We start from the raw sequence: 13296 nt of genomic DNA, 5'->3' as shown, positions 1-13296 counted from the left end.
CCACACGAAAAGCTAAATATCAGATGAATCTGAAAGCAATACATTGCTCAGTCGTGCGCCAATTTTTCTCCCTTTCACAAACTTCCCTCACATGGGCAAGAAAAAAAAGTCCCTGTGAAACAGAGTAACTGGTTAGTATATATGGTCGACTCCATGTACCTAACCTTCCTATGGTAACAAAAATTTCTCACCTGTATCCTCTAGAGAAGCAGTGTCTAACAGAACTTTTTTGAATGGTAGTAATGTTCTGTACTACCCAATACATTAGCCACTAGTCACACATGGCTAATGAAGCACTTAAAATGGGGCTAGTGTGACTGAGGAACTGAATTGGTAATTTTATTTACGTTTCATTAATGTAAATTTAAATTAATTTATTTTTAAATAGGACATCTGACACAGCTCTAGAATGACATGCTGGGAAAAAGTTTCCTAGAGGCTGAATTATTTTAGGATATAGAATTAACATTATAGGTATGAAAACCGTGCACTGAAGAGGTACTCTGTAATATTTGCATGAGTTAATACCCTCTTCTGGAGACTGTTTATTTTCCTATTATACCATGAAACATTTATTTTAAAATAAATTTCACAGATTACTAACAGGAGTTTCTTATAATCCCAGAATTGCACCTAAGGCCTAAACTAAGCACAAAAGATGCTAATTACTATATGTCCTAAATTCAGAGAGCCGCATTGAGCTGCCAACAGGTTGGGCCAGAAAGAATCTGTACGTGGCAATGAACCAGCATTTAAATGCCTGATAATAGGCCATGATGAACAGTCAGTGTTAGCTAGAGGCAGCCACAACCTAAAAGAAGATGACAACTTCCCCCAGTTTAGTAATATGTTTGCCTTTTTTCCCTCCTTCCTCTGTTCCCCAACACACGGAAGGAGGAAAAAGTATGTGAAGAGTCAGAACACCTTCACCCCTCATGATCCCTGTTATGCAGAATGAATTCTGAAAAGTTTTTAAAAATGCATAAGACTGAGTCTTACTTACCAAAAACAAGACTGTTCTTATAACCAAAAGTAACAAGAAAGTTCTTTTATTATGCCAAGATGTAGTTAAGGGAAATATGTGTGTGTGCACGCACGCACGCATGTGTGCATATAAAGATATATGTATATGCAATTTATAATAGACTATATTAGAAACACAAAAATAGTCCTCAGGGATTAATGAGGAAGAAGAAGGATTTAAAAAGGCTTCTAAGAGCAGGTGACAGAAGGAACTAGAAAGAACAGAAAAACATGAAGAAGGTAATACCTTATGATTATGATAAAGGCAGACTATGTACAGCAAAGAGAAACAGAGACAGACAAATGTTAAACAATCCTTGAAGGTCTTATTTTTTAAAAAACATAATAAGGGGAATATACTACTTAAAGGAGGAATGTGTAGTAACTCAGAAAGCTAGAAAAACAATCACCGCACTGAAGGAACTGGATTTTAAGTGCTTTGTACTGCTCAAAAAAGGACGCTATATAGTATGGGATATTAGTTTAATACAGACAGCAAATATAAGTAATGGGAGAATAATGAGCAGCTCCTAAACGAAATTCCTGAAGAAAGGGAAATCTATAATTATTTTAATTTGGAATGAATCTCTGGTTTATCAGGCATTGTTCTTTTTAAGCCAATCTCATTTATTACATGTAAAAATAATAAATAAAATACTAGAAAACTCAATCAAGGAAAATATTAAAATTATAATACATCTTGATCAATGATGTATTTCTTATCTATGATATTAGGAAATCAAAAAAGAGAAAAATAATATGATCTCACTACATGTCAAAATACCCTTGATACTAAGAAAAAAATTTTTAGATCAATAAAAGGACCTACACAATATTATGCTTCATGGAGAAGCATTAAAAATATTTCTAGTAAAGTCCCTAAGGCCAATATGCCTACTGCTTTACTATTTTCCTAGCGGGCATAACCTACACAACAGAATTTTTTAAATAAATAATTTTTTTAAATGAAAAAACTTTAAGAAATACAAATATAGATTATGCAAAGATAGAACCATCATTATTTGCAAATAATATGGTAGACTACCTAAAAGAACACAAATATATAAACTGACAAACTATTAGAATGAAAAGGAGAGTTCAGCGAGGCAGTCACATACAAGGTCAACTTATACAAACTCTTAAAACTAACTTTCCTACAATCTGGCAATAAACAATTAGAAAATACAATGGAAAAAGTCATTTCATTAGTAACTGCCAGAAAAGCTTTTAAAATGCTACAAGTAAGCTTCACAAAATATGAGCCAGCCCTATATGTAAGCTAAATAATTTTGCTGAGGGATATAAAATGTAAGTCTGAATAAATGGAGATAAATGCCACATTCCTGGAAGAAAATCTCAATATTTTGATATTCTGCAAATTAATTTATAAGTCAGTGTAAATCTAATCAAAATACCAGAAGAACTCTTAGGGAGCTTGATAAGTAACTGTGAAATTCATCCACAGAAGAAAATATGCAGGTTTTATGGAGCTGTGAAGAGGTTGGCAATTCTCATCCATAAAGATCAAGTATAAATCTAGACAAATTTATCAAAACCAACCAATTCAGGGCAGTGGGAATTAACCAAAGGCAGCCTGCAAATTGATAAGTGTTTATTCTAGAAGAACTGCTAAAGTTATAGGTAAGAACAGTGGGAGGCTCTGACCTGCTTAAGGTTACTCCCACTTAACCTGGAGGTTACACCTCCAGCCAGGATGACAAGACTGACATTTTTACCAACATGGAACTAGGAAAAAGAACCCAGCAGCTTTGTTAGCAAAAACGGTGGACTCATTTCAGGGTGGGGCAGTGAAAATCTGTGGCTTTGGTGGAGAAAAGTGGTAAACTTGGTGGGAATGAAGAGGGAAAATTTACAGTTGAGGTCTGAGGTTGAGGTCCTAGTCAGGGTAAGTGCCTGAGTAGTCAGAAAATTAAGAGAAAGATCACGTAAATTAGAGAGCCATAGAAGGTCTGTAATAAGCTCACCATACACCCCTGGTTAAACAGCAAGCTATGCATTTCTGAGGGAGACCTAAGGAAGCCTGGCATAAAACAAAGCCAAGGGATACTTGAGAACTTGCTCTAACTGTGAATGTACTTCCAAACCCACACACAGACCAATCAGCAACGGGGTGGAAGCCTTTCAGGCTAAAGGTATATACTACCTCTGCCCAAATCATTAGCTAACAAGTGAGTTACGCAGACACAGGGAAGACCCTTAAGGAAGCCAGTCCAAAAAACAAGAATTAAAAAACTCAGCAGAGACATCAGCAGTTGTATACCACAAGGGAGTCTACACTAATCCCACAGTTAAAGTCCAGGCAAGTTACTAAAAAATAAACAATTAATTAAAACAGAACTCAGAATTACTATAATCTACTAACTAAAATGTCTAGTTTTCAACCAAAAATATATCAAGAAATAATTACTAAAGACTTCTCAAATTTGATGAAAACATTACATACCTCAGAGAATTTCAAACCAAAGTAAAATAAATACAAAGAGATACACCTAGATACAACTTAGTCAAACTGCTAAGTAAATACAAAAGCCAAACAAAAACAGGGAAATCTTGAAAGCAGCAAGAAAAAAGGGACTCATCATGGACAGGGGAACAATAATATAATTAAAGGCTGATTCATCATTAGAAACAACACAGGACAGAAGGCAGTGAAATGACACGTTCAAAGCACTGACAGAAAGAAACTAAAACTACCAGTTCTAGATCCAGCAAAAACATTCTTCATAAATGAAGATGAAATAAGCACATTCCAAGATAAATGAAAACTGAGACAAACTATTGCCCACAGACCTGTCCAACAAGATATACCAAAGAAAATCTTCAGGCAGAAAGGAAATGGCACTAAACACTAACTCTGATCTGTAAGTGGGAATGAAGAACATGGGAAATGGTAAATATATAGGTAAGTATAAAAGACAACACAGGGACTTCCCTGGGGGTCCAGTGGTTAAGACTTCGCCTTCCAATGCAGGGCGTGTGGGTTCGATCCCTGGTCGGAGAGCTAAGATCTCACATGCCTTGGAGTCAAAAAACCAAAACATAAAACAGAAGCAATATTGTAACAAATTCAATAAAGACTTAAAAAAAATGGTCCATATCAAAAAATCTTAAAAAAAAAAGACAGTACAAATGGATAAACAAAATGTGGTATATACATAATAATAGAACATTATTCAGCCTTAAAAAGGAAGAAAATTCTGACACATACTAAAAAGTGGATGAACCTTGAAGACATTATGCTAAGTGAAATAAGCCAGGCACAAATGGACAAATATGGTATGATTCCACTTATATGAGATACCTAGAGGAGTCAAATTCATAGAAACAGTAAAATGCTGGTTGCTAGGGGCTTAGAGAAATGTGGAATGGGACGTTATTATTTAACGGATACAGAGTTTCAGTCTGAGAAGATGAAAAAGTTCTGGAAATGGATGGTGATGATGGTTGCACAGTAATGTGAATGTACTTAATACCACTGAACTATACACTTCTAAATGGTTAAAATGGTAAATTTTATGTTATGTTTTATCCAATTAAAAATAAATTTAAAAAGACAATAAATATTTTATTGCTTTTCTTCTCTTTATTTAAAAACTTGGGGTTTTGAAAAAAGCAATACTTTTTTTTTTTAATAAATTTACTTATTTATTTTTTAGCCGTGTTGGGTCTTCGTTGCTGCACACGGGCTTTCTCTAGTTGCAGCAAGCGGGGGCAGTGCGCGGGCTTCTCATTGTGGTGGCTTCTCTTGTTGTGGAGCATGGGCTCTAGGCACATGGGCTTTGGTAGTTGCAGCACGCAGGCTCAGTAGTTGTGGTGCACGAGCTTAGTTACTCCGTGGCATGTGGGATCTTGCTGGACTAGGGATCAAACCCGTGTCCCCTGCATTGGTAGGCGATTCTTAACCACTGCACTACCAGGGAAGTCCCAACACATATTGTTTAGTTTATAATATCCATGTACATATACCTATTCATGAATGGCAATAGCCCAAAAATAAGGAGAGAAAAATGGAATTGTAAAAAGCAAAGTTGCTATATTTTACTGGAATTGAGTCAGTGTAAACCTAAAGTAGATTATAGACTGTGATAAGTTAAAGGTGCATGTGGCAACAATTAAAAACTTTCACAACCTAAAAAAATATACATATTATAAAAATTACTTTTATTTATATTAGATTATATATATACACACACACATACACATGTAAGTAGCTAAAAGGTCAACAAGGGAGCTCCAGTTTCAGCTCTGACATGTTAAGAAGTTGTCATTCCTATCCTTATAAAAAAAAAAGGTAGACACACTGAAAACCAAATTTTCTTGGACCCATCAGAGAAGTGAGTCACAGGGCAAACTGCTACCCTGAAACACAGAGATAAGTGTATCCAGAAAGACAAAAAGATCTGCTTGCCTATTGCAGAAGCAACTAGAGCTGCAAACTGGTAGGAACACTTAAACGGTAATTTTGACAAAATGTTGGAGTCTGAGTGGGGCCCAGCATGACAGTGAGAAACTCTCGGGAGCCACAATCTTGGAGGGTGAACCCGTATTTTTGTGAGCTTTACCATCAGAAACCCCACTAGGTCACCATGAATAAGAACTCTGGCAGGAAGGGGGGAAAAATAATCATTATGAAATACAGAAATACTCAGAGTATTCTCCATAACAAAGATCTACTCTCCAGGAGAAAGGATCTTGTCAGAGCTAAAGGAATTCCCTTCCCGCCGGGGAACTGTCAGGGTTTCAGGAAAATACACGGGGAACACTGCAGCTGGAGAAGGGAATAAGAGCCAAGGGAGAAAAGCTGTATCACTGGAGGAACACTTGTGAAGATCACAGGCCCAAAACACAGGCCCATGGAAAGACTGAGACTTAATGGCAAGATTATAGATTGTTTCTACTCCCTTACAATTTATTACCACACCAACAGGGTTCCAGGATAATGACAGTGGATTACAGAAGAAAGAGCTTATGACAAAGGCTCTCTCTGAGGATGAGTAGACAGAGAAGCCAAAAATTCCAACTTCAAAAGAGAAGGGGAAAAAAAACCCCCCAAAAAACCAAAAAAACACTAGAGGAATCTGAAGCCTCTGGTACCTGTTATGTACAGCTAACATTGCTAACATTAAACACAACCCAAAACCCAGTCAGAGTAAATAAATCTACTCACTAAAAGCATATTAACCCTAGTTTCTATTACCTGATACAATATGCCTAGTGTTCAACAAAAAATTGCAAGGCATGCCAAAGGCAAGATAAAACACATTGTAAAGAGACAAAGCAATCATCAGAACCAGACTCAGACACAACACAGATGTAAGAATTATTAGGCATGGAATTTTAAATAACTGTTTAATATGTGAAGGGCTCTAATGGGAAAAGAAGACACTGTGCAAAATGCCCCCTAAGAATATCTTAAAGTTTTATCTCTGTGGGGACTTCCTTGGCAGTCCAGTGTTTAAGACTCCAGGCTTCTAATGCAGGGGGTGCAGGTTCAATCCCTGGGTGGGGAACTAGGATCCCACATGCTGTGCAGAGCGGGGGGGGGTGCAAAAAAGTTTTATTTCTGTAAACAAAGAACGTTGCCTGTCATTCTGGTAAACAATGTTGTCCACCATCAAGCCATCAGCCACTTAGATGCCCCAATGGTGCACCCTGAGGGGAAATTAGGACGGAGAAAAACAGGATACTGGGCCTAGACAGTTAAGAAGAATTTCAAAGGAATAATTTCAATGAGCCCAGACTCTAACATCTTCCCATACATACAAAAGCACTAAAACCATTAACTTGAGATGTCTGTTTCTTGTGCCTAGCAGAAATCTTTTGATGTTCAACTACATTTTTTTTGTTTGTTCGTTTTTTCAGCAAAAACCCCTATATATCCTGGCTCTTTCTTTACCTCTCTGGGACAGTACCTCAGAGCTATCTGAGAGGCTGTTTCCAGGGCTACAGTCCTCAGTGAGGTCCCTTAATAACACACAGCCTAAAAATTGAGAGTTATGTTTTATCTTTTCAGTCAACATCTTCCACATGGAGCTATATATCATTCTAACAAAGAGCTCCCTCAAGCTAAGAAAATTCAAGTATTAATTCAGTCTGAAGTTTAATAAATACAGTGTTAAAATTTCTCTTGGAAAGCTGTTAACTTCTGAAATTTAATTATTTAGTTGTTTGTTTATATTCTGTGGAAATGATAATCCAGTTAAAATAATATAGGTATGTGTTCAAAGCTAAAATGTAACAAAATTGATTTTCATTTCAGTTCCCTTCTCTTCTCCCTACGAACTGAATCATGTCCCCCAAAATTTGTAATGTTGAAGCCCTAACACTCAATGTGACAATATTGGAGATAAGGCTTACATGGAGGTAATTAATGTCAAATGAGGTCATAAGGGTGGGGCCCTGATACAATAGGATTATTGTCCTTATAAGAAGTGACACCAGAGTGCTTTCTCTCTCTCTCTGTCCACCATGTGAAGACACAGCAAGGACGCAGCCAGCTGCAAGCCAGAAAGAGAGGCCTCACCAGAAAATGAATTGGCCTGAACCTAGATACTGGACTTCCCAGCTTCCAGAACTGTGAGAAAATAAATTTCTGTTACTTAAGCCACACAGTCCGTGTTTTTTGCTTGTTTGTTATGTCAGCCCAAGCAGACTAGGAGATTTTCTTTTCCCTTTGGCAGATTTTCAAATAGGTGAAAGGTGGCCCAAAGATATCGTTGAAAGTTATAAGGAGAGCCAGTGGCTAATTAATTCACAAAGTAAAAAATCAAACTTATGAATAACTGAGAGGAACTTGTTAAACTCTCCAGCAAATTTGGACATAAGTAAACTGAAAGGCAGAATAACCTAACTAAATTGAAATCTGGACTTTCATATAAAGCATAAGAATTTGTAAGTGTCTTGGAAACTCCAGGTGTAGACAAGGATAAGAGCAAACTCTTACTATAGTAGTTAGCTCTACCTGTCCTTGAACAAAAGTTATTACTTGATAGAAAATCCTTTGGTCTTACACTATATGATTTCACAATCCTGTCATGATTTGTTGGTATCTTTCAAAGATTCAGCTTTGGCTTATTGATGAAGAAATCTTTCTTAAGTCAGTACCTGGGTTTACTACACAGAGACATAGTACTGACATATTTAATGTCATATATGTTAAAATGCTTCTATTAAACTAGTCTTCAAATTCAAGGAACAAATCTGACAGAACTGAGGAACAGAAGAAAAACTGTTAGTTTTTTAAACCAGATTTTGACTAATGGAAATGAATTAATATCATACTCTTGTACCCTACTCTTCACCTTATCCTTGTTGTTCAATAGTAATCTTATTCACCTCTGATAACAGACTTTTGCAAACAATTTCCTTTTTGGAGGTGTCCAATTGAACTCAGCTACTTCCATCTCAAAAGACCTTGCTGTTGAGATGACAAGGAACCATCAACAACTTAAATCTCTCAACTTCTCTCTGAAAAAAAAGTATTTCTTCTCCCACACTCTGTTCTTTCCAAGGCTAACAAAAACCTAATCAGTATTATAAATGTGTGACCCTATACTATCCATCTCTTTTCCATAACACTATTTCCATAATACATATACTAGCCACTTGAACAACTCAACTGGTACTCAAGCTTAACTCCATGAAGTGTGGGCCACTTACTTCCATATAGAGAGAATTAAAAATATATATATTGCCCTAAAATTATCTACTTATAAACCTTCAGTGACTTCCCAAGAAGCTGATTAGGGTCTAGATTCAGGGACCTAGGGAAAGTAGTGGAAGAAGACTGACTGTCTTGCACTCAAGTTGTAAGAGCTCTGAGAAACTGCCCATAGACTTTCTCTGAGCTCTGTGAGGCCAGGGACATAGGAAATAAAAAAAAGATTTTAACCACACCTCTGGAAAAGATGAAAGAGCTTATAGTCAACAAAAAAGTGGATATATATGATTGTTGAAAGTTTATTTCTGCACAGATGCTGTGAATTTGGGTTATATTTACACAAAACGTAAGTAGGTCAGTAGACTTGACAAAGTGTAAATATAAGAAAGTGTCAAAGATACTGCCTTTTCTCATGATACCATGCTAATGGCTAAAGTTAATTTCTCATATGTTTGGAAATTTGGTAGATGTACATAGGATTTTAGTAATTCCTGTTAGAACAAAAAGAAATTAAAAGTCTAAAAAATAATCATAGGAAGATAAGCACTGTTCCTTTTACAAAAATAAATGTTTTGTTATTGAGGAAAACATGTTTATTGTTGGGAAAACATAAAAAATTTAAAAAAAAACCAAAAGAAAAAAATACTAGTGATCTTAACCCCCATTCATTTTCTATACTTTTTTAATTATAAAAATAAGATTTTATGTAATGACCTTTTTCAAATCACCAGAAAACACATGGATATACTACCATATTAACTGAAATGGAAAAGCCAATCTTTAAATTCAAATGTAACTACAAGGGACCCAGAATAACCAAAATAATCTTGAAAAAAACAAAGTTGGAAGGATCATACTTCCTAATTTCAAAATACATTACAGGGGCTTCCCTGGTGGCGCAGTGGTTGAGAGTCCACCTGCCGATGCAGGGGACGCGGGTTCATGCCCCAGTCTGGGAAGATCCCACGTGCCGCAGAGTGGCTGGGCCCGTGAGCCATGGCCACTGAGCCTGTGCGTCCGGAGCCCGTGCTCCGCAACAGGAGAGGCCACAACAGTGAGAGGCCCAGGTACGGAAAAAAAAAAAAACATTACAAAGCTACAGTAATCAAGAAAGTGTGGTACTGACATAAGGACAGACATATAGACCAATGCAATAAAATTGACAGTCCAGAAATAAACTCATACATCTATGAGCTGACTGATGTTTTTTTTTTTTTTTGGTGGCACGCAGGCCTCTCACTGTTGCGGCCTCTCCCATTGCGGAGCACAGGCTCCAGACACGCAGGCTCAGTGGCCATGGCTCACGGGCCCAGCTGCTCCGCGGCACGTGGGATCCTCCCGGACTGGGGCACGAACCCGCGTCCCCTGCATCGGCAGGCGGACTCTCAACCACTGTGCCACCAGGGAAGCCCAAGCTGACTGATTTTTGATAAGGCTTTTTAATAAATGGTGCTGGAACAAATGAATATCCACATGCCAAAGAATGAGGCAGGACCCATACTGCACATCATATACAAAAGTTAGCTAAAAATGGATCAACAACCTAAATATAAGTAAAACCATAAAACTCTTAGAAGAACACATAGGGTAAATCTTCATGACCTTGGATTTGTCAACAGATTTTTAGATATGACTGACACCAAAAGCACCAGCAACAAAAGAAAAAAATAAACAAATTGGACTCTGTGCAAATTTAAAACTTTTGTGTACCAATGGACACTATCAAAGTGAACATATAATCTACAAAGTAGGAGAAAATATTTGAAAGTCATTTACCTAATAAGGGTCTAGTATCTGGAATATATAAAGAACTCTTACAACTCAACAACAAAAAGACAAATATCCCAATTTAAAAATGGGCAAAGGACTTGAATAGACATTTCTCCAAATAAGATAAACAAATGGCCAAGACACACATGAAAAGATGCTCAACATCACTAGTGTCAGGGAAATGCAAATCAAAACCACATTGAGATACCAATTCACACCCAATAGGATGACTATAATCAACAAAATGGAAAATAACAAGTGTTGACAAGGGTTTAAGAAATTGGAATCATCATATATTGCTGGAAGGAATGTAAAAGGTGCACCCATTATGAAAAATTATTTGGTGGTTCCTCCAAAAATTAAACATACAATTACAAATGACCCAGCAATTCTATTCCTAGGTTTATTCACAAAAGAATTGAAAACAGGTACTCAAACAAATACTTGCAAGTGAATGTTAACAGTAGCACTATTCACAATAGCCAAAAGATGAAAAGAACCTAAATTGCCACCAAATGATGAATGGATAAACAAATTGTGGTATACGCATGCAATAGAATATTGTTCGGCCATAAAAACGAATGAAGGTCTCAGATATGTTACAACATGGATAAATCCTACAAACATTATACTAAGTGAAAGACAGCAGACACCAAAGGCCGTATGTTGTATGTGAAATGTCCAGAATAGGCAAATTCATAGAGACAGAAAGTAGATTACGAATTTTAAGGGACTAAGGGGAGGGAAGAGTGGGGAGTGACTGCAAATAGGTATGGGGTACCTTTTGGAGGTGATGAAAATATTCCAGAATTAGATAGTCATGATGGTTGTATAACCTGTGAATAAACTAAAAGCCAAAGAATTGTACACTTTTTTTTTATGTGTATGTGTATATATATGTACACAAACACACACAATGGAATATTATTCAGCCTTAAAAAAGAAGGAAATGCTGAATCATACATATGTGGAATCTTAAAAGAAAAAGTCAGAATCACAGAAAGTTGAATGGTGGTACCAGGGGCTGGGGGAGTGGGGGAAATGGGAACATATTGGTAAAAGGGTACAAACTTTCAGCTATAAGATGAACAAGTGCTGAGGATCTAATGTATAGCATGGTAACTATAGTTGATAAACTGTACTACATAATTGAAAGTTGCTAAGAGGGTAGATCTTAAAGATTCACATTAAAAAAAAAGATTAAAAAAGGGTAGCTATGTTACGTGACAGATGTGTTAATGAACTTGACTATGGGATTCCTTCCACTATATAAACGTGTATGAAATCTTCACATTGTACACTTTAAATATACTACAATTTTATTTGTCAATTATACCTCAAAAACTGGAAAAAATAGCTTAAAAATAAAAAGTTACCATGGCAGCAGTTTGAAGAAGACCCTGAGTTCACCTCCTTCAATAAACATACCAAAATTACAACTATTTACAGAGCAATTGATGAGAAAGGACCTAAAGACTAACAGAAAAGATTTTCTACAACTAAAAATATATAGAAGGAACCATGAGACAGGTAGAAGGGGTAGAGACCTATGGTCAAGATCCACACTTCCAGCAGGCAACCCACAAACACGAGGATAAACACAGTTGCAAATGTTCTTCCCAAAGAGAGAAGGGTCCGAATTCACATCGGGTTCCCTAGCCCAAAGGTCCTGTACCACAAAGATAAGCCCCCAGAACATGATGCTTTGAAGGCCAGTGAGGGTTTTGTGCAGGAGAGCTGGAGAGCTGTAGGAAACAGACTCTACTCTTAAAGGGAGTATGCAAAATTTCACACACTCCAAGACCTAGCAGAGGCAATAATGTGAAAAGAGCTTAGGTCAGACCCACTTGCTGATATTGGAAAGCCTTCCGGAGAGCCAGGAAGCAACTTGGACTCCTCCTGGAGATAAAGACATGGGCAGCAGCCACTCTGGGGAGCTTGTTCTACCATGAGAACACTGGTGCTGGTAACATTTTGGAGTCCTCCCTCTAGTTTATTATTGCAGGAGGCTTACCTGTCCACCAGTCTATCAGTACCAGTACCAGGACACCTAAGGTCAAGCAGCCAACTGCAGAGGAGACCTCGCTTTCCCCACTAGTGGGCGGGCACCAGCCTTGGCTCCATAGCCTCCCAGCCAGCCACCTTAGGATCTGGCCCCACCCACCAGTGGGCTGACACAAGACCCAGGATCCCCCAGGATTCACCCCCACCTTCCAGCAGGCAGCACCAATCCTGAGACACCCAGGCTCTGCAGCCAGCTGCTCCAGGACGCCCTGCCCACAGACAGCCTTGCTGGGACCTGGCCCCACTCAGGTTGGCACAAATCCCGGGACAGCCCAAGCCATGCATCCAACCATGCCAAGACCCAGCTCTGCCCATAATCAGCTGATTGCCGCCTCTTGAGGAAGGGCCTAGCAGCCAACAGGCACAGGGGCCAGCGCTCTCTACCAGCATGCCCACAGTAATTGGCCCTGCCACAACAGAAGGCACATAGGGGGCACCCCTAGATCATATAGCTACGGTGACACAAGGGGAGTATGTTGCTGAGCCCCATAGGATGTCTTTTATTTTATCTTTAATATTAATTAATTAATTAATTAATTTGGCTGCATCAGGTCTTAGTTGTGACAGGTGGGAATCTTCATTGCCGTGTGTTGGATATTTGTTGCAGCGTGCAGGATCTTTACTTGCAGCATGTGGGATTTAGTTACCTGACCAGGGATCAAACCCAGGCCCTGTGCATTGGGAACACAGAGTCTTAACCACTGGACCACCAGGGAAGTCCCAGGACATCTTTTACACAAGCCGACTTCTTCATGATT

General features: G+C 38.0%; 1 protein-coding gene across 2 annotated transcripts in view; it reads right to left on the bottom strand.

Annotated features, from left to right (window-relative positions):
* DNAAF4 (dynein axonemal assembly factor 4) overlaps positions 1 to 13296 on the bottom strand; it is a 74180-nt gene that overhangs the window by 36177 nt on the left and 24707 nt on the right. The window lies entirely within an intron of this gene.

Source organism: Delphinus delphis, chromosome 2, assembly GCF_949987515.2.
Source record: "Delphinus delphis chromosome 2, mDelDel1.2, whole genome shotgun sequence".
NCBI lineage: Eukaryota > Metazoa > Chordata > Mammalia > Artiodactyla > Delphinidae > Delphinus > Delphinus delphis.
The sequence above is the reverse complement of the archived record's forward strand: the minus strand, read 5'-3'. Positions and strand labels throughout refer to the sequence as shown.